The following is a 26,060-nucleotide window of genomic DNA, read 5'->3' as shown; positions in this document are numbered from 1 at the left end:
GTCGGGGAACTTAAATCCCACAAGCTGCATGGCACGGCCGAAGGAAAAAAAAAGATTCAGGAAAACAAGAAGGTAACGAAGTAAGCAGGGTCCCCAAGAAGGGGAGGAGGTGTGCCCCACAGCACAGGTGGAGAAGCAAACTCCAAACAGGAAGGGGAATTCTCTCTTTGAAACTATAGAGAAGGAGGAAGGAACTAATGTGGATGAAGGTGAGTTTGGGGGGGAGGGGGCAGGAGGCCATGGGGGAGGCAGAAGGAGCAAGGGGACAAAGGGGTGTGGAGGTTTCAGAAAGAGACACTGTGGGCTTCCCTGGTGGCGCAGTGGTTGAGAGTCCGCCTGCCGATGCAGGGGACACGGGGTCGTGCCCCGGTCTGGGAAGATCCCACATGCCGCGGAGCGGCTGGGCCCGTGAGCCATGGCCGCTGCGCCTGCGCGTCCGGAGCCTGTGCTCCGCAACGGGAGAGGCCACAACAGTGAGAGGCCCGCGTACCGCCATAAAAAACAAAAGAAGAAATGGCCACTGTGGAGAACGGTAGAGAATTGACTAGGGAAACAGGGAAGAATGACCAGGCAACCTTGAGAGCCCAGTTGCTGTTGGAATACATTTATAGCAGCACCAACCTGCCCAGATATGTGATTTTTTTTTTTTTCAGCCGTGTTCACTTGCCCAGATGTAGACACAGAGAGGATGGGGATTTGGAACGATTTAGGGCTGGTATGACACAAAGACAAGTGTGGAAGAGAGTTGAGGATATTGGTGAAAGTGTTGACATGATAGACCAGAGACTCCTGTTATTGAAAAAACAACTATCCTCAGAAGAATGTGTTTTATTGGCACCGTTTTTCCAGGTTCATGGAAAAACTCAGACAAGGTTCTTTTTTATTATTATTATTATTATTATTTAAGATAAATTTATTTATTTTTGGCTGCGTTAGGTCTGGTAGTTGCGGCCTGTGGGCTCTCGCCCGAGCACTGCAACCAAGAGCCTGCATGCCACAATGAAAGATCCTGCATGCAGCAACTAAGATGAGATGCAGCCAAAAATAAATAAATATTTTTTAAAAGAAGAGTATGAAAAAAAAAGAGTGGCTCTGTGTACACACACACACATAAACAAAGGAAACACATAGTTTGATGACTAGGAAGAGACTGTGAGCTGATTTCTTAGTGGTTCAAATACTTAGGGCTATAACTGCTACAGTTAACATTTCTAAACAACGGGGTCTATTTTTAAAAAATCGTTTACTTCAGGGGGATCAAAGGAGGCTGATAGATGATGTTATACTCCTGACACAGTTAAAAATGCACTTATTCACTCCTTCCGACAATCGCTTGTTCGCTGTTTTTTCACACATCCATTCAGCAGGTGGGTGCACGTGAGAAAAGTCTGGAGTTGAAAGGCGATCTTGCATCATTCAGGACTTAATTCCTACCCTCCACGCAGACATAAATCTCACCCTTAAGAGCTTATCATTCCCAAAGAAAATCAGAGCATTTAACCCGATGCCTTAAAGATTCTGCTTCCATTCTGAGATGGAATGATACTTTGGTTCTTCAGCAGGGCTGACCTTGAATGGTGATGTCCCCCAGGGTTCTGGACAGCACATGGTGATTTGCACAAGGGCAAGTTCACACCCATGTATCTTTGACAAAGTCCCATAAACAGTGTACTGAAACACCCGCCCATCCACCCCCCGAAAAAAGCATAACTACATCTGGTCACCTTGTTTAGCTATACTTAGGCAATGTGTATGTTGATATAATTAGATAATCAAAACGCTAACAGTAATTCTTCCAAAGGAACTGCAGCTAATGATACGAGGCCCTGCTGGGATTACTAAAATGGGGCACTGTGGATGCCACGGTCTGCATCTATTTGTGGAAGGATCTCTTTCTCTGGCTGGAGTTGACTCTGCCAGCATAGCAGCCAAAAGTGTGGGAGAATTAACATGCCCTTCTCACCCCCAGCTGTCCTCAATGGGCTACTGATCTGATGATAGGAGTCGGTATTTACTCCAGCTCATCACCCCTCAGGTGGGAAAATTCTGAGAGGCCTGTTCTGCGCTGATCTCCAGAGGTCCCCTGCAGAATCGGGCACTGTTGCCCACAGAGGTCACCTACCCAACAGTGCTTTTATTTATTTATTTGTTTAAACATTTATTTATTTGGTTGTTCCAGGTCTTAGTTGCAGCATGCGGGATCTTTTAGTTGTGGCATGTGGGATCTAGTTTCCTGACTAGGGATCGAACCTGGGCTCCCTGCATTGGGACTGCAGAGTCTTAACCACTGGACCACCAGGGACGTCCCGACAGTGCTTTTTTTTTTTTTTTTTTTTTTTTTAATTTATTTTTGGCTGTGTTGGGTCTTCCTTGCACGCAGGCTTTCTCTAGTTGCAGAGAGCAGGGGCTGCTCTTCCTTGTGGTGCATGGTTTTCTCATTGCGGCGGCTTCTCTTGTTGCGAAGCACGGGCTCTAGGCACGCGGACTTCAGTAGTTGTGGCTCGCGGGCTCTAGAGTGCAAGCTCAGTAGTTGTGGCGCACGGGCTTAGTTGCTCCGCAGCATGTGGGATCTTCCCGGACCAGGGCTCGAAACTGTGTCCCCTGCATTGGCAGGCGGATTCTTAACCACTGCGCCACCAGGGAAGCCCCTAACAGTGCTTTTTACTGGCTTCTTCCCCTTGCTTGCTTCATGTCCCCACTGCTCTACAGGTGTTCCTGGGATCACCTGCCAAAGAAACCTCTTGCATTCAAATCTTTGTCTCAGGATCTGCTTCTGGGAGAATCCAAACTAAGACAGGGGAACGTTGCCAAGTATGAACAAAGGCCCTTGGAAACCCAACTGATACGCATTATCAGAGGCAGTCTCTCTCTTACCCCATAAAATAATTTAGCTTCGCAGCACTCTCAGAAGAGTTTTTGACTCACTCATCATGTATCTCATGGGAGGAAAGGGGACTGCAGCACAAACTTAGTGCATGTTTTATAACTTCTTTCACTTAGTTGTAACTCTTTTAGGCTGAGACAGAGTGTGGCATCTAAGGAGGGGTTGGTGAGGAGTGAGTACAGCCTGGCAGGGTAATGGAGCTATTCTTCACAGCATGAAGTTCATTGTTGGTTTATAGCTTCTTACTACAGAAAATCTCAAACATATACAAAAGTAAAGAGAATAGAATAATGAACCCCTGTGTATCCGTCATCAGATTGGACAACTACCAACTTATAGCCAATATCTCCCCACTCCACCCCCAATTATTATTATTTTTATCTTTTATTATGTTTTTTTTTTTAATTTTTGGCTGTGTTGTGTCTTTGTTGCTGTGCGTGGGCTTTCTCTACTTGCGGCGAGCAGGGGCTACTCTGTTGCGGTGTGTGGGCTTCTCATTGCTGTGGCTTCTCTTGCTGCGGAGCACAGGCTCTAGGCGCACGGGCTTCAGTAGTTGTGGCTCGCAGGCTCAGTAGCTGTGCTGCACGGGCTTAGTTGCTCCCCGGCATGTGGGCTCTTCCCGGACCAGGGCTCGAACCTGTGTCCCCTGCATTGACAGGTGGATTCTTAACCACTGGGCCATCAGGGAAGCCCCACCCCCAATTATTTTAAAGTGAAGCCTGTAGGGAGGGAATTCCCTGGTGGTCCAGTGGTTAGGACTCAATGCTTTCACTGCGGAGGGCCCAGGTTCAACCCCTGGCTGGGGAACTAAGAACCCCGCAAGCCCCGCGGCCAAAAAAAGAGTAAAACCCATATATATTATTTCACCTGGAATATTCAGTATCTCTAAAACATCAGGACTCTTTTTTTTTTAACGTCTTTATTGGAGTATAATTGCTTTACAATGGTGTGTTAGTTTCTGCTTTATAACAAAGTGAATCAGCTATCCCTATCCCACCCCTCTAGGTGGTCACAAAGCACCGAGCTGATCTCCCTGTGCTATGTGGCTGCTTCCCACTAACTATCCCTTCTACGTTTGGTACTGTATATATGTCCATGCCACTCTCTCACTTCGTCCCAGCTTAGGACTCTTTTTATAAGCATAAGCATAGTATCATTATCATATCTAAAAAATTGATAACTCCTTAATATTATCAAATATTCAGTCAGTGTTCAAATATCCCCAACTGCCTCATCATTATTGTTATTATTACTATTTAGTTTTTTATTATTATTACTATTTAAAACTGTAGACTACTTACTAGTTTACAGTTTGAATTATGATCTAAAAAAATGTCCATATTTTTTGATTGGTTATACGTCTCAAGTTTTTTGGTTTTGCGTTTGTTTTGTTTTTTGCCGGGCTGAGTGGCTTGTGGGATCTCAGTTCCCTGGGAACCCAGGCCATAGCAGTGACAGCACTGAATCCTAACCACTAGGCCACAAGGAAACCCCCTTAAGTCTTTTTTTAATCTGTAGGTTCCCCCTCCCCATTTCTATTTGTCTTTCCTTGCTATTTATTTGTTGAAGAAATCTGGTCGTCTATTCTTTTTTTTTTTTTTTTTTTTTTTTTTTTTTTTTTTTTTGCGGTACGCGGGCCTCTCACCGCTGTGGCCTCTCCCTTTGCGGAGCACAGGCTCCGGACGCGCAGGCTCAGCGGCCATGGCTCACGGGCCCAGCCGCTCCGCGGCATGTGGGATCTTCCCGGACCGGGGCACGAACCCGTGTCCCCTGCATCGGCAGGCGGACTCGCAACCACTGCGCCACCGGGGAAGCCCCGGGGAAGCCCCGGGGAAGCCCCTGGTCGTCTGTTCTTATATAATATCTTGAGATTTGGATTTTTACTGACCACATCAACGTGGTCTGTCATTTAACATGTGCTCCAGCTTTCTCTATTTTCTGTGAAGTGGTAATCAGACCTACAGAGCTGATCAGATTTGGATTCCGTTTTGTTCCAAGACACCTCTGTATGTGGTATTAGGGACTTCCATCAAGAGGTACATCTGTCTGGTTTTGCTTTGTTTTCTAGTTTCCATCTTTTTTTTTTTTTTTTTTTGTGGTACGCGGGCCTCTCACCGCTGCGGCCTCTCCCGCCGCGGAGCACAGGCTCCGGACGCGCAGGCGCAGCGGCCATGGCTCACGGGCCCAGCCGCTCCGCGGCATGCGGGATCCTCCCGGACCGGGGCACGAACCCGCGTCCCCAGCACCGGCAGGGGGACTCCCAACCACTGCGCCACCAGGGAAGCCCTCTAGTTTCCATCTTGATTAAAAACAACAACAACAAAACTGTGACGTTTACACTGCCATGGGACAAACAGGATTGGGATTTACCTTTTGTCACTTCCGTGGCTGATCCCCCCAGGGTCTTCTGCAGAGTGAACTAACCCGTCCCCGCTGGTTACAGTGTTTTCCTTCTGGGATTCTGAGACATGGCCAGGGGTCAAAGGGAGAGCAGTGTCTTCACGTGAGAGGGCCAGTGAGGGTAGGGGACAAGATTTCATCATCCCTCTTACCTACCCTGACTCAAGCTACGGACACAGGAAGACCTTGTTTGAATCCTCAGGCAAGGCTCAGCTGGGTAACCATGGATAAGCAGCTTAACTTCTTGTGACTCTCAGTTTCCTCAACCGTATACTGTGATAAATAATAATCTCTCCCAAATAGGGCTTACAGTGGACCTTTTATTATTATTATTATTTTAATTATTATTATTCTTTTCTTTTTTTGGCCACACCACACGGCATGCAGGATCTTAGTTCCCCGACCGGGGATCGAACCCGGGGCCCCTGCAGCGGAAACGCAGAGTCCCAACCACTGGACCGCCAGGGAAGTCCCTGTAGTGGACCTTTTTTATCTTGTGGTCACCCAGCATCTTTTTGAAAACCCCTGCTACACAAGCCAAGACAATTTCCCATTATGAAAATAGAAGGTACAATAAAAGATAGACTCTTCTCTCCAGCCTCCTGTGTAGTTAGGGCATAAGTATGTGGTCCAGGCTTTTCCAGTGAGATGCAGCTGACCTTGATCCAGAAGAGAGGTATATGAGGAAGAGGATGCTGCAGGGAGTGGCAGGAACTCAGAGCTTTTGTGGGGCATTTGGAATACTCGGAGTGGAGATCCTTATGTCTCCCTTATGTCTCCCTTATGACAATGCCCAGTGGTGGCAAAAAACAGGTGCTTTGCTGATAACAGTCGTGGGGTAAAATTGGCATATTGTTCCCGGCTATGTAGCCTTCAAGCCCAATTCTCTATCCTGCTCAGAGACTGTGGGAGCTATTTATATCTTTAAATACATTCCTTTGCTGTTTAAACCAGTCAGAGTATATTCTTTTATTTGCAGCTAAGTTCCCTGACAATTATGGGGATTCCAAGATGTTGCTAAATATGGTGTCTAGTATGAGGAAGGGATGAGTCAAACTCTACCTGAAGCCTCTGGCCTTCTAGGTAGATGACATAATGCATTTTATTATTGTTTATGCCAATTTAAGTTGGGTTTTCTGTTCTTTGTGCTTAAACGAATCTGGATTGATTTCTGTGTGTACCTTCAGTGCCTGGTTGTACCTAGATATGCTCAACACGTGTTCGTTCATAATCACCTTTTAAAAATTACAATATAGGTACTTCCCTGGTGGCACAGTGGTTAAGAATCTGCCTACCAATGCAGGGGACATGCGTTTGATCCCTGGTCCGGGAAGATCCTACATGCCTCAGAGCAACTAAGCCTGTGCATCACAACTACTGAGCCTGCGCTCTAGAGCCCGAGAGCCACAACTACTGAAACCCACGCGCCTAGAGCCTGTGCTCCACATTAAAAGAAACCACCGCAATGAGAAGCCCTGAGAAGCCCGTGCACCGCAACGAAGACCCAACACAGCCAATAAATAAATAAATAAATAAATAATAAAATAAAAATTACAATATAGTGGACATAAACTGTACATATTTGAAGTATATCATTTGAGTTTCAACACATGTAAACACCCATGAATCCATCACCTTCATTAGGCAATGAACCTACCCATCATACCTAAAAGTTTCTTCGTGCCCTCTTTCCTTCCACCCCAACCCCAGGCAATCACTGATTCCTTTTCTGTCACTTTCTAGAATTTTACATAAATGAAATCAAACAGAATATACTCTTTTTGGTTTTCTTTCACTCAGCATAATTATTTTGAGGTTCATCATGTTGTGTGAATCAATAGTTTGTTCTTTTTAACTACTGAGTAACATTCTATTGTATGGATATACCATAATTTGTTTATCCATTCTAATGGTGGATATTTGGGTTGTTTCCAGTTTGGAGTTATTACCAGTAAAGCTTCTATGAACATTTGTGTAAAGTCTTTGTTGGGGAATTCTCTGGGTCCAGTGGTTAGGACTCCGCACTTCCATTGCAGGGGGCGCAGGTTCGATCCCTGGTCTGGGAACTAAGATCCCACATGCCCCGTGGCACAAAAAAGACTTTGTGTGGACGTGTTTCGTTTTTCTTGGGTAAGTATCAAAGGACAGAATGGCTGGGTTGTATGGTAGGTATTTCATTTTTAAAGAAAATGCCAGACTGCTTTCCAAAGTGTTTGCTATTTTACATTCCCATCAGCAGTGTATGAAAGTTCTACTTGCTTCACATCCTTGCCAACACTCAGTAAGGTCAGTTTTTTAAAAGTTTCTAGCCATTCCAGTAGTACATCATTGTGATTTTACTTTGCGTTTTCCTAATGATTAATGATGTTGAGTATCTTATTCAAATATTTATTTGCTATCTATGCATCTTATTTGATGAAATATCTGTTCAAATTTTTTGCCCATTTAAAAAAATTATGTTGTCTTCTTATTGAGTTGTAGAAGTTCTTCATGTATTCTAGTTATAAGTCCTTTCTTAGACATGTTTTTCAAAAACTCTCTCCCAAACTGTGGCTCACCTTTTCATTTTTGTGTCTTTTGAAGAGCAAAAGTATTTATTTTAATGAAGTCCAATTTATCAATTTTTTTATAGTTTGTATTTTTTGTGTCATATATAAGAAAACTTTGCCAAACCCAAGGCCATTACTATTTTCCCATAAGATTTATATTAGCAATTTTGTAGTTGTAGCTCTTATATTTTCTAGGCCTGTGATCCATTCTGAGTTAGTTTGGTTATAGGGTGTGAAGAAAAGGCCAAGGTTCATTTATCACAGCAATTATTCATTATGTACTATTTTAAAACTTTTCCCCCAGTTTTATTGAGATATAATTGACATATAACATTGTATTTGTTTAAGGTGTACAACATAATGATGTTATATATGTATATACTGCAAAGTGATTACCAAAATAAGTTTAGAACATCCATAACCTCACAGTTATAAATTATTTTCTTGTGATGAGAAATTTTAAGATTTACTACTCTCTTAGCCACTTTCAAATATACAATACAGTATTGTTAACTATAGTCACATGCTATACATTAATCCCCAGAACGTATTCATCTAGTAACTGGAAGTTTGTACCTTTTGACCACCTTCATCCCCATCCCACTCCCCGCACACACAGTGTTTATTGTTTGGGTCATCTGATTTAGTCCTGACATTCTTTGAAGTAAGTATTATCATGCCCAATTTACTGATGAAGAAACAGAGTCTCAGAGAAGATAATTACTTTGTTGAAGGTCTCTTCTCTAAGTTGTTCTGATAGAAATTTACATGTAATTCTCCCTATTATATTTGAGGTATTTTTTTTTTTTTTTTGGCTGTGTCCCAGTTGCTTGTGGTATCTTAGTTCCCCAACCGGGATCAAACCCACGACATCCTGCAGTGGAAGCAGGGAGTCCTAACCACTGGACCGCCAGGGAATTCCCTCTCCCTACTATATTAATCGCCATTATCTTCCTATTAAAAATGTGAATAGAATTGGTGTGTCCCTTAGGATTCTTTGATTGCAAACAACCAGAATCACCCAACACTTAACTCTACTGCCTAAGGATGTATTGGGTCCCCTGACTCCAAGAGTTGGGCTGGCTTCCCTACTAAATCAGGGCTCCAGTGATGTCCCTAGGCCTTGGCAGGTCTCTGTCTCTCTCTCTGCTTGGCCCTGCTCTCCTTTTTGCATTGGCTTCCTTCTCAGGCTTCAGGTAGAAGCCCAATGATGGCAGCAGCTTTCAGGGTCGAGACCCACCCAGAGGATCATCTGCCTTGTCCCCAGAAGCCCCAGCCTCCTGCTTGCTAACTTCAGACCCTTGGCTTCTGGAGGTACACCCAGGAGGAACGTAAGACAAAACGTTTCCGAAATGTACAAAAGGGCTGCTTCTTTAAGCCTGTCCACAGCAGCACCTGCATCAGAACCACCTGGGGGCATCTGGTAACAGGCAACTTTCTGGGCCCAAGCATCTCTTCCTGAAGGTTGACTATGAAGCCCCAAGAAGGAGAGTGACTTCATCAGGGAGCCAGGGCTGATCTAGGAAGAAAGGCCCAGGGAGGAAGGGAGAGAGAATGAGGGGCAGGAAACATGTCCAGCCTCAGCTCCAAGGACTCCCATATTTTCCCTCTGGCTCCCATATCAAGCGAAAAAGCCAGTCCTGAGCCCAGCAGGAGGCTTTGGAGGGAGGTGGCTTCCTGCTAACTAGGGCCTCTGAGTCTGCTCTGAAGGCTCAGATTGCCTCCTCTCACCTCCCAGGGAGGCTCAAGGTAGCGGGCATCTCAGGTCTCCCAGCCTCAGGCACAGACATCTTCTGTTAAAGGAGGAGGCGTGGCTGGGGGAAGGATCTGGGTGGGTCAAGCTCTAGCAAGTATGAGAGCTGCCTCCTTTGAAAGGGCTCAGGAAGGTGGGGAGGAGTGCATAGGCAGGGTAAACTAGGCAGAGCCTGATCCACTAAGGAGGGAGGAAGAGGGAGGCCAGGACCTCAGTCATTGAGGAGGTAGCCCACAGAACCTGTTCCACTGCTGTCTTTAGTTCCTCCCCTGGGCCAGCCAAGGGTCTCAGGGGTAGAGGTAGGTGGGCAGAGAGGTGATGGGAGGAGAAGCAGACAGGTGATGGGAGGGAAGAAGCTGCCCAGCCCTGGGGAACAGATGTCTGCAGGAGAGACAGGTGCCCAGGTGCATCTGCAGGCAGATGCAGCTTTCCCATGATCACCCGCTCTGGACCCAGAGGAGTGACCCTGTCCATCAAGGGATGGGCACTGCCTCCTGGTTTCATTAATGCCATTTTATTATTTATTTTTCATTTATTTGGCCACACCCACACATGTGGGATCTTAGTTCCCCGACCAGGGATGAAACCTGGGCCCCTTGCAGTGAAAGTGCAGAGTCTCAGAGTCTTAACCACTGGACCACCAGGGAAGTCCCTCATTAATGCCATTAAAAAATGTGTATATATATATATATATATATATATATATATATATATATATATTTTTTAGCTGTGTTGGGTCTTCATTGCTGTGCAGGGGCTTTCTCTAGTTGCGGCGAGCGGGGGCTACTCTGTTGCGGTGCGTGGGCTTCTCATTGTGGTGGCTTCTCTTGTTGTGGAGCATGGGCTCTAGGCGCGTGGGCTCAGTAGTTGTGGCTTGTGGGCTCTAGAGCGCAGGCTCCATAGTTGTGGCGCATGGGCTTAGTTGCTCTGCGGCATGTAGGATCTTCCTGGACCAGGGCTCAAACCTGTGTCCCCTGCATCGGCAGGCGGACTCTCAACCACTGCGCCACCAGGGAAGCCCTTGTAGTTTTAATCTACATTTCTTATGTTATGAATGAGGTTGAGCATCTAAGATAGAAACCCAGACACAGTTTGTAACTGGAGTGGGGCCCACCGTGCCTGTCTTCCTCACCTCAGTTGATGACAGCTGGCAGGGCAGCCTGGACCCCAGCCCTCTCAAGAGCTGTCTTCCCCGCCCCCTCACCTGCGATGAGTAACAGTTTCTCCTGGGTGACTGGAAGAGGCATGTTTTATTCAGGCACCCTGGTTTGTCCTGCTTTTCTGTCCCTGAGGGCTGGGTCTTGGCCTCTGATGCAAAACAGAGGAGTTGCAGCAGAGAAGTGGCAAGATGAGACGTGTTTTTATTGGGAATGGAGCTGGGGTATATGGGTAGATGGGGAGGAGGCTGCAGTAGTTCAAGGTGAGCACTGATGAGCCGGAGCTAAGCAGGGGGGCCCGGGGACCGACCCAGAGGGACTGACTAGGTGCCATGGCGGAGGGAGATGCAGAATGGTGATGGGGGTGGAGTCAGGATGGCAGAGGAGGAGGGAGTTGAAGCTTGCCTGTGGGATGGACAAAGGAGATGAAAAAATGTTTGCTGGATGAATGTCCTCCCAGTGGCCACGGGGTTGGAGTTAGTCACGTGTTCAACAGAGGGATGGTTAATTCAGCCAGTCTGGCCACAACAGGTTAAACCAACTCTGGGGCGTGTCCTTCTGCTGGCTTTCTGCAATGACACAGTCTGGTTTCCTGGAAGACAATTAACACAGAGCTAGCTTTACTCCTGATTTACCACCTGGCTCTAGCTTCTTCTGTGATGCCTCCTGCTGTCCCTCTGGTGCAGGGAATGTGGGTTGGGGAGTGGGCTGGTGGCCAGACCAGCAAGAGCTGGAGGAGGAGCAGGTAAACTGGAGGTGGGGGGAAGGGGTCCACCGACCCCAGCCCCCATCCAGGCTGCTGGTCAGAGCAGAAGGTCAACCAGGCCTAGTGGCCACTACCCTTTTCAGGCCTGTGTTCTAGATCCTTCTCCTACTTCAGCCCATGTTTCTTCCACAGGCTCTCACCCCGTGTCTCCCAGAGTTCTCAGTCCCAAATGAAAACTCTCAGGTGGCAGCAAGAAACCCATTATCAGAACCTTAGTATCTCTTTTAGGGTCTGCAGATAAATTTGAATTTCAGACAATAAATCAATTTTTTAGTATAAGTATATCCCCAATAGTGTATGGGACGGACATACTTATGTACTTCAAAAATAAAAAGAAAACGTCTCATTTGAAATTCTACTTTAACTGGGCATCCTTTTGTAAAAATTTGCTAAATCTAGGGACTTCCCTGGTGGTGCAGTGGTTAAGAATCTGCCTGTCAATGGAGAGAACACGGGTTCGAGCCCTGGTCGGGGAAGATCCCACATGCGGCAGAGCCACTAAGCCCGTGCGACACAACTACTGAGCCCACCACGCACCTAGAGCCCATGCTCTGCAGACAAAGACAAGACAAGCCATCACAATGAGAAGCCTGCGCACCGCAATGAAGAGCAGCCCCTGCTCGTCTGCAACTAGAGAAAGCCAGAGCGCAGCAACGAAGACCCAACGCAGCCATAAAAAAAATATAGTTATTTATTTATACTAAAAAAACCTTTTTTTTTGGCTAAATCTGGTAACTCTGTCAGCCCTCCCCCAGCGGGTGGAGACAGCCACTGCCACCTGACCTGTCACTGGCCCAGGTCCTTTAGTGCGCGGGCACCAGGGGCTTTACTTCCATTCGCCAGGCACATGGTCACACGACGACCCTCTGAAGAGGGCGTTCAGTCCCCTCTGAGGCTCGGAGACACGAAGTGACTTGCCTAAGGTCAGACAGTAACGCGGGCGCAGAGGAAGAACCCGAGACCCGGCCCGGCCAACTCCAAGTTCAAGCTATCTGCCTTCCCCACTCGGTTTGTCAAACCACCTCCTCTCCGAGCAGGAAGGGCTAAGGGTGGGCTTCCGCCCTGCAATTCACAGAGGAAAAAAGGCCAACGCGGTGGAAGCCCCCAGGCCCGGAACAGAGAAGATTTGGTGCTAGAATATTCAAAGCGATTTTGAAAGCAAGCGCCTCTTAGTAATAACAATACCAACCGCGGTCATTTGCATAGCTCTCGGCAGTTGACAAAGGGTGTCCCCAGCAGTCGATTAGAATAATAAAGAAAGCCGACGGGAGAGGGAACGCCTGCAGGACCCCTCGGCAGGCCCGGGGACTTTTCCGGAACTCAGTCCGGGTGTGGCGCGGGGAGGAAGGGGGGAGGAAGGGAAGAGAGGGGAGGTGGGGTGCATCCTCTCGGCCGACTTCCGGGAACTCCGGGGTTAGAGATCCGGAGCCCCAGGTTTGGGATGAGGATCTGGAAGGGACTCAAGAGCCGGGCGATGCCCCAGTGGGCGTGAACGTGTGGCGGTGATCAGTTCCTGACGCTTCCTGCTGGGCTGTGTCCCCGTGTGTGCGCTCAGCCAGAGGCTAAGGTGACCGGGTTGGATTTCGATGGGGAGGAGACTGGGAGCCCGGCCCGAGGGTGGGTCCGGGACGGTAGGTCAGGGACGGCTGGAGGGGAGGGGCTGGAAACCCTTACGGGGGGGCGGGTGGGGGAGTGGAGGTGGAGGTGGGTGGACAGAGGTTGGGGAAAGTCTGGTCAAAACGAGACTTATGTAAATTAAACCTTATTTTCCCCTTGACTCACAGGATCCTTTTGGATCGCACCTGAAGTTCTCACCTGCGGTTGCCAGAGGCTGCTGGAGACTTGAGTTTTGAGTTTTTCTTCTTTTTGTATGCCACGTGCTGCTGGTGGGGGGAGGGTCGCGGTTGGAGGTGAGGGGTGTGCTTTAGGCCACCTGGGGCTTAAGGAGTGCCAGGAACCTTAGGGAATCTTTCTGAAAAGCTAGAATTACTTGCAGCAAGTAAGGAAAACATGGGGGATCTCTCCCAAAGCAGTGTCTCCGAGAACAGCAAAATTGGGGAAGTTTTAAGCTCAGAGTACATTGTGTATTTATGAGGGCGCTAGAGCACAGGAGAATTCAGCATGGAATTGGGGCAAAGGGCGGCAGAGTCCAAGCCTGAGTTGATTGAAGTCAGGACTGTCAACATCATCATTCCGTCCTTCACCTGGGCGGGGCGTTAGCTCCTGCAGAACGCAAAGATACACTATTGCCTATATCCCTTGAGGAACCAGGACCCTGCACGGGGCTGCACTACTGTTTCAGGGCAGCCTCCCTTGTTTCTGCATTCCCTCCCTTAAGATCATTAATTACTGAGAACTGTTCAAGGGGAAGCATTGTGTCCAGGCTTAGATTACAAAATGGCTTAGGCCAAAATGGATTCTCTTATGTCAAGAAAGCCATTCCTGGTTCTCTTTCTCCAGGTACCACACCCCCCTACCCTGCCCCGCAACCTATCTGCTTACAAAGGGAGAAAGAAAGAAAAAAAGAAAGAGGGAGGGAGAGGAAGGAAGGAAGATATATGGGTGTGGATAAGGATAATCTCCCCCTCAGTTTCTGGTTTCACAACGTTATTTTGTTTCTTCGTTTTCTCCTCTAAGCAGCTGTGTCCAAAGAGTAGTCGTGTTAAGCTGAGGACGAGAGGGCAGGAGAAGATACACTGATTTGAAGCCCCCCCAAGTTAAAATTTTATTTCAAATCTGCTGCAAAGGGAGATACTTTGAAAAAAATCTAGTGGAAAGATTCCCTCTGGGTAGAAACATTTGATATGAAGAAAATTGTTAGATAATTGTCATCAAGCTGAACTTTAAAAATCTGGGTAAGCAACATTAGCCTGTTTGCCAGATGGAAGATGGTTGTGTGCATAGATCTAACTTCCAGAGAAGAAGGTCTTCTCAAGTATTTTTATCAGGAATGCTAGGGACTTCCCTGGCGGTCCAGTGGTTAAGGCTCCGTGCTTCCACTGTAGGGGGCACGGGTTCGATCCCCGGTCGGGGAACTAAGATCCTGCATGCCTCGTGGCTCAGCAAAAAAACAAAAAAACGAAGGATCCAGGAATTACACTGGGCAAAACGGTTCTGCCCCAGATGGGTGTGGATCGATTGGTACAGTGAGGTCATCCCTGGGCAACTGGGCTCCCCAACACGTACCCAAGGGAACGGGGTGCGTAGGTCCATCAGAAGACCCGGGCAGCACATGCCACCAACCCTCCGGGGCACCCACACGCCACCCCCACCCTCACCGCCTCGTGCTACACAGCACACTAGCCCAGCTGGGCCCTCTGGGCCTGAGTGGGCAGCTGTTTTGCTTTAGTTTCGGTTCCCAGCGACCCCTCCTCCCCACCTACCACACTCGCCCACCTGGAGCAGCGGTAGACAGGATGGCAGGAGAGAAGGCAGCCCTTTCAGTATCTGTGGGCATCTCCTGCATCTCGAAGCCTCAGGCCCGAGAGCTGCCTCCTGGCCGAGCTCAGCGCTCTACCTTGTTCCTACAGCTTTCTTGCTGGTCAGACGGGCTTCTCTTCTTCCGGAGTCTTCAGGAACCTCCCCTATCCAGCCCACCTGTTTGTGGCCTGGCCTCCTCGGAGCACCGTGAGGCCCAGGTGAGTGGGGTCAGCGCTTGGGTGGCCCCTGAGGGGAGGAAGTAGGACTAGTGATGGGGCACCTCCTCTCAGGTAGCGCTCGCTGCCTGTGCATGGGATGCATGGCTCCAGGAGGTAGGCAGCTAGCGGTTCTTGGGAGTTTAAGCACAGGGGCCAGACACTTTGCAGAGATTCTGTGGAGAAAATCCAGCCACTGACAAAGCCTGTGGTGTCCTCACCTGGGTCTCTACCGTCCCACCTCCACGAGAGGCTGGAAACTTGTGAGGGCATTTCTGGAGTGCTACTAGCGGTTTGTGCCTTCTAGGGGACCAGGACTACTGAACTCATGCAGTGGGTTGGGAGTTGGTCCCATCAAAGGAGAATTATCTCTATTCAAATACCAATAGTGGAAATTCCCTGGTTCTCCAGTGGTTAGGATTCCAAGCTTTCACTGCTGAACGCTGGGGTTTGATCCCTGGTGGGGGAACCAAGATCCCACAAGCTGCGCAGTGCAACCCAAACCCAAACCCAAACCAAAACCCTCACAAATAAATACCGATAGTGATTCTCTGAGAAGCACTGGTAGGGTTGAACTGGGGGACCTGAGGGACTTCATTTATTTATTTATTTGGTTGCACCAGGTCTTAGTTGCAGCAGGTGAGCTCCTTAGTTGTGGCACGCGGGCTCCTTAGTTGCAGCATGTGAACTCTTAGTTGTAGCATGCATGCGGGATCCAGTTCCCTGACCAGGGATTGAACCCCGGCCCCCTGCATTGGGAGCTCAGAGTCTTACCCACTGCGCCACCAGGGAAGTCCCCTGAGGGACTTCAGATGTGAGTGGCTGCCATTTTAACATCCATTGTAGGTGATATATGGAATACTGGCAAAATAACCCCCAAAGAAGAGGATTCAAGGTCTAGGCACACATGGCGTGTATGTGTGTATGTCCAGGCATACATGGGGGTATTGTGCGTGCACAGGCACACTTGAGTGTTCACAGTATGGACGAGCACACACGGGTTTGTACACGCACTGTAGGTACACACGCACATTCACACGTGCACACAGGTTACAAACAATCATCTGGGAAAACATCGACCAGCCCAGTGACGTAGTGTGCTGGGCAGGGAGATGGGGGAAGAGAGGAGCAGCGAAGGGAGGGGAGGGGAGGGGAGTCCTGGGGGCAGTGTGGGTGGAGAGGCTGCATTTGGGGACCTCAGGTGACACAGCAGCCCCAGTTCCCTTTCTGGGTATTCTGCCTCTCCCTGGCTAGAATCAAGCCTCTCCCTGGAGCTCTGCCCACCAGCAAATTTGGAGCCAAGAAAATGCCATTCAGTTTGAGTGATGGAGTCAGCTGGTAGCTGGCTGGCACAGGTCCCTTGGGTTGATTTAGACACGTGTCCATCCCCTGCCTCCCACACGCCTCTGCAGTGGGACCAAGGGAGCCTGCAGGCAGATGACTGAGGGCTCTTGCACTGGTCTCGAGCATCCCTTTCCTGAATCACTGGCTCCGCTGCCTGTGCTCCACCCCCTCCTCGCCTGCCTCCTGCTGACAGCCTGTGTCCGCCCTCCCCCCCTCCCCTGGCTTCCTCCTGGTCACTGCCCTCCTTGACCATGATTCCCACTCTCCTGAGGATTCAGCTGTGTCCCACGAACCTTCACCTGGCCCAGCCCATCCCCCTGCAACAGGTTTCTAGGTTGGTCTCGGGCCATATGTGAGACCCAGGCTGAACGAAGTTGCTGTGCTCATGGGGTCGGAAGCAGGGAAGGGGTTCAGAACAGCTGAGGCAGAGAGAAGCCCCTTGTAGTTAATAGCTTAAGACACAATTGTGGGCATAATTAACACATGGGTACTTTTTTTCTTTTTGGCTACATGGCATGCAGGATCTTAGTTCCCTGACCGGAGGTCGAACCCACGCCCCCTGCAGTGGAAGCCCAAAGTCTTAACTGCTGGACCACCCAGGAAGTGCCCCACAGGTACTCTTAAAACATCACATTTAAAAAATCACCGCTTACAGGTGCGTGTTCCGGTTCAACTTCAAGAGCAGCCCCCAAACACGGGCACACACAGAGTTGTGTGAGCACTAAGTGCACCCCTGAGCGCTCACAGTGCATCCGTTGTCTCCAGCAGCTCGCTGGGCCAGTGCTCTCTTTCAGCTGTGTCTCTCTACTGCTCCCTGAAGGGCAGACACTGCCAAGCCCAGCTGGAGAAGGAGAAGGGGGAGGGGGTGTGAAGCATCTGCACCCCACTGGGAAGGCACAGCCTCCAGTAGCAGTTGGGCGTACCTTTGGGCATAGTTTTCCAGGAGGGAGTAGGTAGGGCGGTGGGCTGGAGCTGGCTCTTTTAGGCTTGCTGTGTATTTAGTGATGTGGCAGGTCTGGCCACGATGGGAGTATTTATACCATGGCAATTGACAAATGCTACAAGTCCCCCTCCCCACTCAGTGGGTTAAACATTTCCCCAGAACACAACTGGAACAGGAACAGAATTGCCTTGTTTGCCAGATTCCTGTGAAAGCTCTCAGCCTGACCTGTTGTGCCTGTCATGGGCAGGGGAAATGCCAGGGAGAGGGAAGGAGTGGGGGGAACAGACATTTCTATACCTGCGGGTGGGCGGGGTTAAGTGGAGGGGGGGGGAGGGGCCTCACCCTCTGACCAACCGTGATGCACCTGGGCACCCAACAGTGTGACTCTTCCCTTTGCCTGGAAACCCTTTCCTTCTTTCTCTATCACAATCTGACCTTCAAGGTGCAGCTGGATCCTGCCCGTTCTGGGAGGGTTCCTGGTTGCCCTGCAGGTAGTGGGGATGGGGTCTGGAGCCCAGCCAGGGCCCTGACTCTGCCACTTACTAGCTGTGTGGCTTTGGGTGACTTAACTGTGCAGAACTTTGATCCCTTCCTCTGTAAAATAGGAGTAATGGTGGGGGAGATAAATTAGGAGTTTGGGGTTAACATGTATACACTACTACATATAAAATAGGTAAACAACAAGGACGTAGTATATGGCATAGGGAAGTATACTCGATATCTTGTAATAACTTATAATGGAAAAGAATCTGAAAAAGGATATATATATATATATATATATATATATATATACACACACACACACATATATGTATAACTGAAAAAGTATTGCTGTACACTTGATAAAAACACAACGTTGTAAATTAACTATACTTCAATTAAAAAAAAAAACTTTCAGGAATTCCCTGGCAGTCCAGTGGTTAGGACTTGCACATCCCCACAAAGGATGTGGGTTCAAACCCTGGTCAGGGAACTAAGATCCTGCAAGCCGCGCGGTGCTGAAAAAAAAAAAAAAAAAAAAAAAAAAAAAGAAAGAAAAAAAAGGAGTAATTATATTTATGCCAACACAGTGTGAGCATTGACCAAGGCCACCTGTGGGACACACATGGCAGAGGGCTGGCACAAAACTAACATTTGATAAATGGCAGTTCCTCTTCCCTCCTCCTGTCCAGCCCATGGCAGATTGCAGACACCTCTGTTTAGCCTGAGTCATGATAATTGTAAATGCTCCAACTTGGCCAGATTGGCTGTCAGATTGGATTATAAAAAGAATCCAGATTCATGCTGTTTACAAGAGAAAACATCTAAAACAAGGATATGGAAGGTTGAAAATAAATAGAAAATACTAACCAAAAGAAAGCTGGTGTATCTCTACAAATATCAAACTATTATTTAAGACAAAAAATATTTATGAGGAAAAACAAGAATATCTACATTATGATTACAGGAACAACCTGCTAAGATGAAAAATTCTCAAGTTGTATTACCTAATAATATATCCTTAAAACATATAAAGCAAATATCAAGAACATGAAAAAAAAACCCATGGGAGAATGGGAAAATAGTTTTGCAAATCATGTAGCTGATGAGGGATTTGTATCTAGAAAATATAAAGAACTCTTACAACTTAACAATAAAAAGACAGGGAATTCGCTGGTGGTGGTCCAGTGGTTAGGACTCCACGCTTTCACTGCCCTGGTCCGGGTTCCATCTCTGGTCAGGAAACTAAGATCCCACAAGCCATGTGGCCAAAAACCAACCAAACAAACAATAAAGAGAAAAATAACCCAATATAAAAATTGGCAAAGGATTTGGATAGACCTTTCTCTGAAGAAGATATGAAAATGACCAATAACTACATGAAGATGTTCAACACCATTAGTCATGGAGGAAGTGCCAATCAAAACTTCAGTAAGTAAGACACTACTTCACACCCACTAGGATGGCTAGAATCAAAAAGGCAGACAACAAATGTTTGCAAGGATGTGGGGAAATTGGAACACTCGCAAGTTGCTGGTGGGAATGTAGAATGGTGCAGCTGCTGTGGAAAACAGTCTGGCAGTTCCTCAAGCTGTTAAAAAGGGAGCTGCCATTTGATCCAGCAATTACACTTCTAGGTATATACCCAATACATTGAAAGCATAGGTTCACACAAAAACTTGTACATGAATTCTCATAGCAGCATTACTCGTAATAGCCAAAAGGTGGAAACAACGCCAATGTCCTTCAATGATGAACGCGTAAACTAATCATAGTGGATCCCTACAATGGAATAGTATTCAGCCATAAAAAGGAATGAAGTATGGATCCACGTAATGACATGGATGAACCTCGGAAACACTATGCTCAGTGAACAAAGCCAGACACGAAAGGCCGATGTATGATTCCATTCATATGAAATGTCCAGAGTAGGCAAATCCATAGAGACAGAAAGTAGACTGGTGGTTGCCAGGGCTGAGGTGGGGGGTAAAGGGGAGAAGTTGGGGAAAAATGGGGAGTGACTGTTCATGGGTACAGGGTTTCTTTTTGTGCTGATGAAGTATTTTATTACTATAATTATTATTTTCATTTTTATGTTTTGGCCGTGCTGCACAGCTTGCAGGATCTCAGTTCCCCAACCCGGGATTGAACGTGGGCCACAGCAGTGAAAGCCCAGAATCCTAACCACTAGGCCACTAGGGAACTCCCTGAGGAAATGTTTTAAAGTTGATCGTGGTGATGGTGCATAACTCTGAAAAGACTAAAAACCATTGAAGTGTACAATTTTTTTTTTAAAACATCTTTATTGGAGTATAACTGTTTTACAATAGTGTGTTAGTTTTTCCTTTACAACAAAGTGAATCAGTTATACATATACATATGTTCCCATATCTCTTCCCTCTTGCATCACCCTCTCTCCCACCCTCCCTATCCCACCCCTCTAGGTGGTCACAAAGCACAGAGGTGATCTCCCTGTGCTATGCGGCAGCTTCCCACTAGCTATCTAATTTACATTTGATAGTGTATATATGTCCCTGCCACTCTCTCACTTCGTCACAGCTTACCCTTCCCCCTCCGCATATCCTCAAGTCCATGCTCTAGTAAGTCTGTTTTATTCCCGTCCTACCACTAATCTCTTCATGACATTTTTTTTTCCCTTAGAGTCCATATATATGTGTTAGCATACGGTATTTGTTTTTCTCCTTCTGACTTACTTCACTCTGTATGACAGACTCCAGGTCCATCCACCTCATTATAAATAACTCAGTTTCATTACTTTTTATGGCTGAGTAGTATTCCATTGTATATATGTGCCACATCTTCTTTATCCATTCATCTGTTGATGGACACTTAGGTTGCTTCCATGTCCTGGCTATCGTAAATAGAGCTGCAATGAACATTTTGGTACATGATTCTTTTTGAATTATGGTTTTCTCAGGGTATATGCCCAGTAGTGGGATTGCTGGGTCGTGTGGTAGTTCTATTTGTAGTTTTTTCAGGAACCTCCGTACTGTTCTCCATAGTGGCTGTATCAGTTTACATTCCCACCAACAGTGCAAGAGGGTTCCCTTTTCTCAGCTCCTCCCCTCTGCCCATGGGTATTTGACAAGGAGTGGGAGGCTGTGTCCCCAAGTCTTTCATCGGTCCTGGGTCTGAATATACCCCTGAAAAGATGCCCCCCTTCTCTTTGGGGGCTGGATCGAATCGGGATGAGGATGAGTGTTCTGGCAAGAGGCATAAGCCCTCTCATGTTAACCATTTTGACCACTTGGATGTGTGCAGAAAAATTCATTCTCACTGAAGATCTGGGGTCTTTTTTGGTGGGGGGGGGGCCCATACCACATGGCATGTGGGGATCCTAGTTCCCTGACCAGGGATCGAACCCATGCCCCCTACAGTGGAAGCACAGAGTCCTAACCACTGGACCACAGAGAAGTCCCAAGACTCGGGGACTTGAAGAGTCACCCCAAAGCCCCAGGCATTTCCTCTTGTCTCTGGCTGCCTCTCTCCTTCCTCTCCCAGAACCCAAACTGGTCTCTCCCTGGACTCAACACTCATAGCAGTGTGTTAAGCCTATTCTGTGTGTGTTTTATCGGAAGGAAGAAAGTGCAGACCTTGCACAGATCAGTGTCTCTCGCTGAGGCTCTTCTGTTTCATAGATGCCTGGGACCCCAAGCGGCTCCTTACAGGGTTTCCTCTAAACCAGGGGTCTGCAGACTCTAACCTGTTAGCAAAACTGGTTGGTGGCCTGTGTTTGTTGAACCCTGAGCTACTAATGGTCTTAACATTTGTTGGTTTAGAAAAATACATTTCCCCTCCTTCTCCAGGGTCTCCCCAACTCACACAAGAGGAATTCTGTGTAACATGATTGTTTCTGCCTCATCACCGGCATGGTGATAATGAAGTCACCCTGTCACAGGAGATTTCCTGTTGAATGTGTGGGCACCCTGAGAAAGACACGTCCCTGTTCCAAGAGAAGGGCCCCTGAGAGCAGAAGAGGGACGAAAAGGGTACCCTCTTCCCCTTTTCCATCCGCCTTCCTCCCACCCCAATTCTGCTACAGAGGAAGGATTTGAAGTAGAACCTGGAAAATGAGTCTACACCCAATGGACAGATGGGAAGACTGAGGCCCCAGCCCTGGGGCCTCTGCCTGGCTGGCCGAGTCACTGGAGACCCCTGCCTCTAGTAGGCATGTGCTGACTCCAGGTGTTCTTGGAGACCCTCATAGTGGTGAGCTGACCATTGAGCCCTCCTGTCCAGCCTTGGAACTACCCTGCCATGGAACTGACTCTTAGCAAAGAAGCTATCTTTAGCAACACCTGGTGGTCACTGACCATTATAACTCTGATTTGCCTTAAAGGCTCATTGATCCTCAGAAGCAAAGAGCTTTACCCAGTTACATAACTTTATTTCATGGAGAAAGTTCAGAGAATAGCACTGACCTACCAGAAGTCACATAGCAATTCACTCCCTTCTTTATTAAAATGTGAATGAGCCCAGCCTGAGTGCAAGGTACTAGTGACAGCAGCAGCTGCTAAGACCGACAGTGGGAAAGAAAGAAAACAAACAAGAAAACTATCAGGGACTTCCCTGGTGGTCCAATGGTTAACACTTTGCCTTCCAATGCAGTGGGTGTGGGTTCAGTCCCAGATCCAGGAGCTAAGATCTCACATGCCTCGAGGCCAAAAAACCCAAACATAAAACAGAAGCAGTATTGTAACAAATTCAATAAAGACTTAAAAAAATTAGTCCACATCAAAAAAGAAAATCTGGGGAAGCTGGGACGAAGTGAGAGAGTAGCACTGACATATATACACTACCAAATGTAAAATAGATAGCTAGTGGGAAGCAGCCGCATAGCACAGGGAGATCAGCTGGGTGCTTTGTGACCACCTAGAGGGGTGGGATAAGGAGAGTAAGAGAGAGGCTCAAGAGGGAGGGGATATGGGGATATATGTATACATAGAGCTGATTCACTTTGTTGTACAGCAGAAACTAACACAACATTGTAAAGAAATTATACTCCAATAAAGGTATTTTAAAAAATTTTTTAAAAACCCAAAAAACTAGCAGACAGTGATAGGAGCCATGCAGAGCATTAAACTATGAAGCTGGGACAGAGAGTGACTGGGTGACTTTTTAAAAAAAATTAAAGTATAGTTGATTTACAATGTTGTGTTAATTACTGCTGTATAGCAAAGTGATTCAGTTATACATTCTTTTTTTAAAAAATATTTATTTATTTATTTATTATTTAGGCTGCAATGGGTCTTAGTTGTGGCATGTGGGATCTTTTAGTTGAGGCACGTGAACTCTTAGTTGTGGTATGCATGGGCCCCTTGCATTGGGAGCTCAGAGTCTTACCCCCTGGACAACCAGGGAAGTCTCTCTACATTCTTTCTTCAATATTCTTTTCTATTCTGGTTTATCATGGGATATAGAATACAGTTCTCTGTGCTATACAGTAGGACCTTGTTCTTGATCCATTCTATATATAAAAGCTTTCATCTGCTGAACCCAACCTCCCAATCCATCCCTCTCCCAACCCCCTCCCCCTTGGCAACCACCAGTCTGTTCTCTTTGTCCGTGATTCTGTTTCTGTTTCATAGATAGGTTCATTTGTGTCTTATTTTATTTATTTTTTGAGGCTATTGTGAGAAGAATTGTTTTCTCAATTTCATTTGGTTATTCTTTTATTAAATTCTTAAAAAAAATTTAAAAAACGAGATATAGTTGAGGTATCATTTCATTTTGGATTGTTCATTGCAAGTGTATAGAAATACAATTGGACTTTTGGGTATTGTAAACTTGCTGAACTCATTTATTAGTTCTAAAAGTCCTTTAGTGGATTCCTTAGGGTTTTCCATATAAAAGATCATATCATCTGTGACTAGAGATAGTTTTAATTCTTCCTTTCCAATCTGGGTACCTTTTATTTCTTTTTCTTGACTAATTGCCCTGACTACAACCTCCACTAAAATGTTAAGTAGAAGTGGTAAAAGCAGACATTCTGGTCTTATTCCTGATCTTAGGGGAAAAACATCCAGTCTTTTACCATTAAGTATGTTAGTTGTGGATTTTTCATAGATGCGCTTTTTCAGAATCAGGAAGTTGCATTCTATTCTTCTTTTGTTTTTTTGCGGTACACGGGCCTCTCACTGTTGTGGCCTCTCCCGCCTCGGAGCACAGGCTCTGGACGCGCAGGCTCAGCGGCCATGGCTCACGGGCCCAGCCGCTCCACGGCATGTGGGATCCTCCTGGACCGGGGCACGAACCCGTGTCCCCTGTATCGGCAGGCGGACTCTCAACCACTGCGCCACCAGGGAAGCCCCCATTCTATTCTTAGTTTGAGTGTTTTTAATCAGGAAAGGGTGTGGGATTTGTTAAATGCCTTTTTTTTTTTTTTGCATCCATTGAGATCATATGATTTTTGTTTATTGATGTGGTATATTACATTAATTGATTTTTCAGATATTAAACCAACCTTGCATCCTTACGATAAATCCTGCTTGGTCATGGTGTATAATTCTTTTTTTTTTTTTTTTAATTTTATTTATTTCTGGCTGTGTTGGTTCTTCGTTGCTGCACACGGGCTTTCTCTAGTTGCGGTGAGTGGGGGCTACTCTTCGTTGTGGTGCGCGGGCTTCTCATTGCGGTGGCTTCTCTCGTTGCAGAGCATGGGCTCTAGGCGCGCGGGCTTCAGTAGTTGTGGCACGTGGCCTCAGTAGTTGTGGCTCACGGGCTTAGTTGCTCTGCGGCATGTGGGATCTTCCCAGAACAGGGCTTGAACCTGTGTCCCCTGCATAGGCAGGCGGATTAACCACTGCACCACCAGGGAAGTCCCGTGTATAATTCTTATAATTAAAAATACTATTATTGTTTTAAGCCATAAAATTTGGGCGTAATTTGCTAAGCAGCAACAGATAATTAGTTCAAGCTGCTTGGTGTGGGGACCAAGGGCTCCTTGCCCCCTTAGCTGCCAGGCAAATGTGGCCAAGAGTGACGCAGTTACCTGCTGCAGTGTCTCTTCTCTTGGGCAGCTATGAAGGCCTCATCTCTCCAGTGGCTTGGTGGTGGGGTAGTCTCACGTGGAGCCAGGAGCCAGGAACTCCTTCTCTTTGGTGGTGTGAGTGTTACAGCTGGACACGGGACACCTAGAGGCAGAGCTGGAACTTGAACCTGAGCTTCAAGTCCCTGGGTCTCCAAATTCTTTCCTTGGGAGTCATGACTCAGCTTGTCCTCCTGTTGCTTTCAGTTGTGCTTGAATACATGGGGAAGACAGGTGTTGTCTTTTTGCTTGAGGGTCTAGGTTGGCCCCTGGAAAATAAATTGCCCTAAATAACAAGAGAGTCAGGGCCTCCAGCTTAACTTTTTTTTTTTTTGCGGTATGCGGGCCTCTCACTGCTGCGGCCTCTCGCGTTGCGGAGCACAGGCTCCGGATGCGCAGGCTCAGCGGCCATGACTCACGGCCCAGCCGCTCTGCGGCATGTGGGATCTTCCCGGACCGGGGCACGAACCCGTGTCCCCTGCATCGGCAGGCGGATTCTCAACCACTGTGCCAGCAGGGAAGCCCCAGCTTAACTTTTTATTTTTATTTTGGGCTGCGCCATGTGGCAGGTGGGATATTAGTTCTCTGACCAGGGATTGAACCTACGCCCCCTGCAGTGGAAGCACAGAGTCCTAACCACTGGACCGCCAGGGAAGTCCCTGGTGCTGTGTACAGCTCAGGCCACCACTTAGGTTGTGTTCCATTCCTCAGATCCTGGTCCACACCAAAAGGGAAGGGAGCTGTAAACACTAGTACAGGGAATGCTTCCCCAGGTCTGCCGGAGGCCCCACAGAGAGGTGTCCTTGTGTGTGGAGAGCTCCTTGGCACTCTATACTTGACAGAACATGCTATGCACAAGCACACCGCCCTCCGCATGATCCCCGGAGAGGTGTGTTGGGTCATGTTTTCAAAAGGGGACAGAGTTCTAGCTATTTGCTAGTAAAGGCTGGAGCGACAGAAATACCTCTGCTGAGGGGCTTCCCTGGTGGCTCAGTGGTTAAGAATCCGCCTGCCAATGCAGGGGACATGGGTTCAAGCCCTGGTCTGGGAAGATCCCACGTGCCGCAGAGCAACTAAGACCATGCGGCACAACTACTGAGC

The 26,060-nt window shown here is 47.5% G+C and overlaps 1 protein-coding gene and 1 long non-coding RNA gene across 2 annotated transcripts in view; one reads left to right on the top strand and one right to left on the bottom strand.

The window, feature by feature from the left end:
* Window positions 1-10,927: 10,927 nt before the first annotated feature.
* LOC136793286 (uncharacterized) lies at window positions 10,928-13,070 on the bottom strand. The gene is made up of 2 exons (XR_010838380.1): window positions 12,699-13,070; window positions 10,928-11,335 (listed from the first exon to the last, which is right to left on the bottom strand). It is a non-coding gene; the product is annotated as an uncharacterized lncRNA (long non-coding RNA).
* Window positions 12,933-26,060, top strand: part of SPNS3 (SPNS lysolipid transporter 3, sphingosine-1-phosphate (putative)) — a 60,681-nt gene continuing 47,553 nt past the window's right edge. The window contains exons 1-4 of the mRNA XM_059046758.2: window positions 12,933-13,076; window positions 13,294-13,419; window positions 15,040-15,147; window positions 17,010-17,102. The gene's annotated coding sequence lies outside the window, so the exon portion shown is untranslated. The remainder of the gene's footprint in view (window positions 13,077-13,293; window positions 13,420-15,039; window positions 15,148-17,009; window positions 17,103-26,060) is intronic.

The sequence above is a fragment of the Kogia breviceps genome, chromosome 19 (genome assembly GCF_026419965.1).
Source record: "Kogia breviceps isolate mKogBre1 chromosome 19, mKogBre1 haplotype 1, whole genome shotgun sequence".
Lineage (NCBI taxonomy): Eukaryota > Metazoa > Chordata > Mammalia > Artiodactyla > Physeteridae > Kogia > Kogia breviceps.
This window is presented reverse-complemented; position numbering and strand designations above follow the sequence as displayed.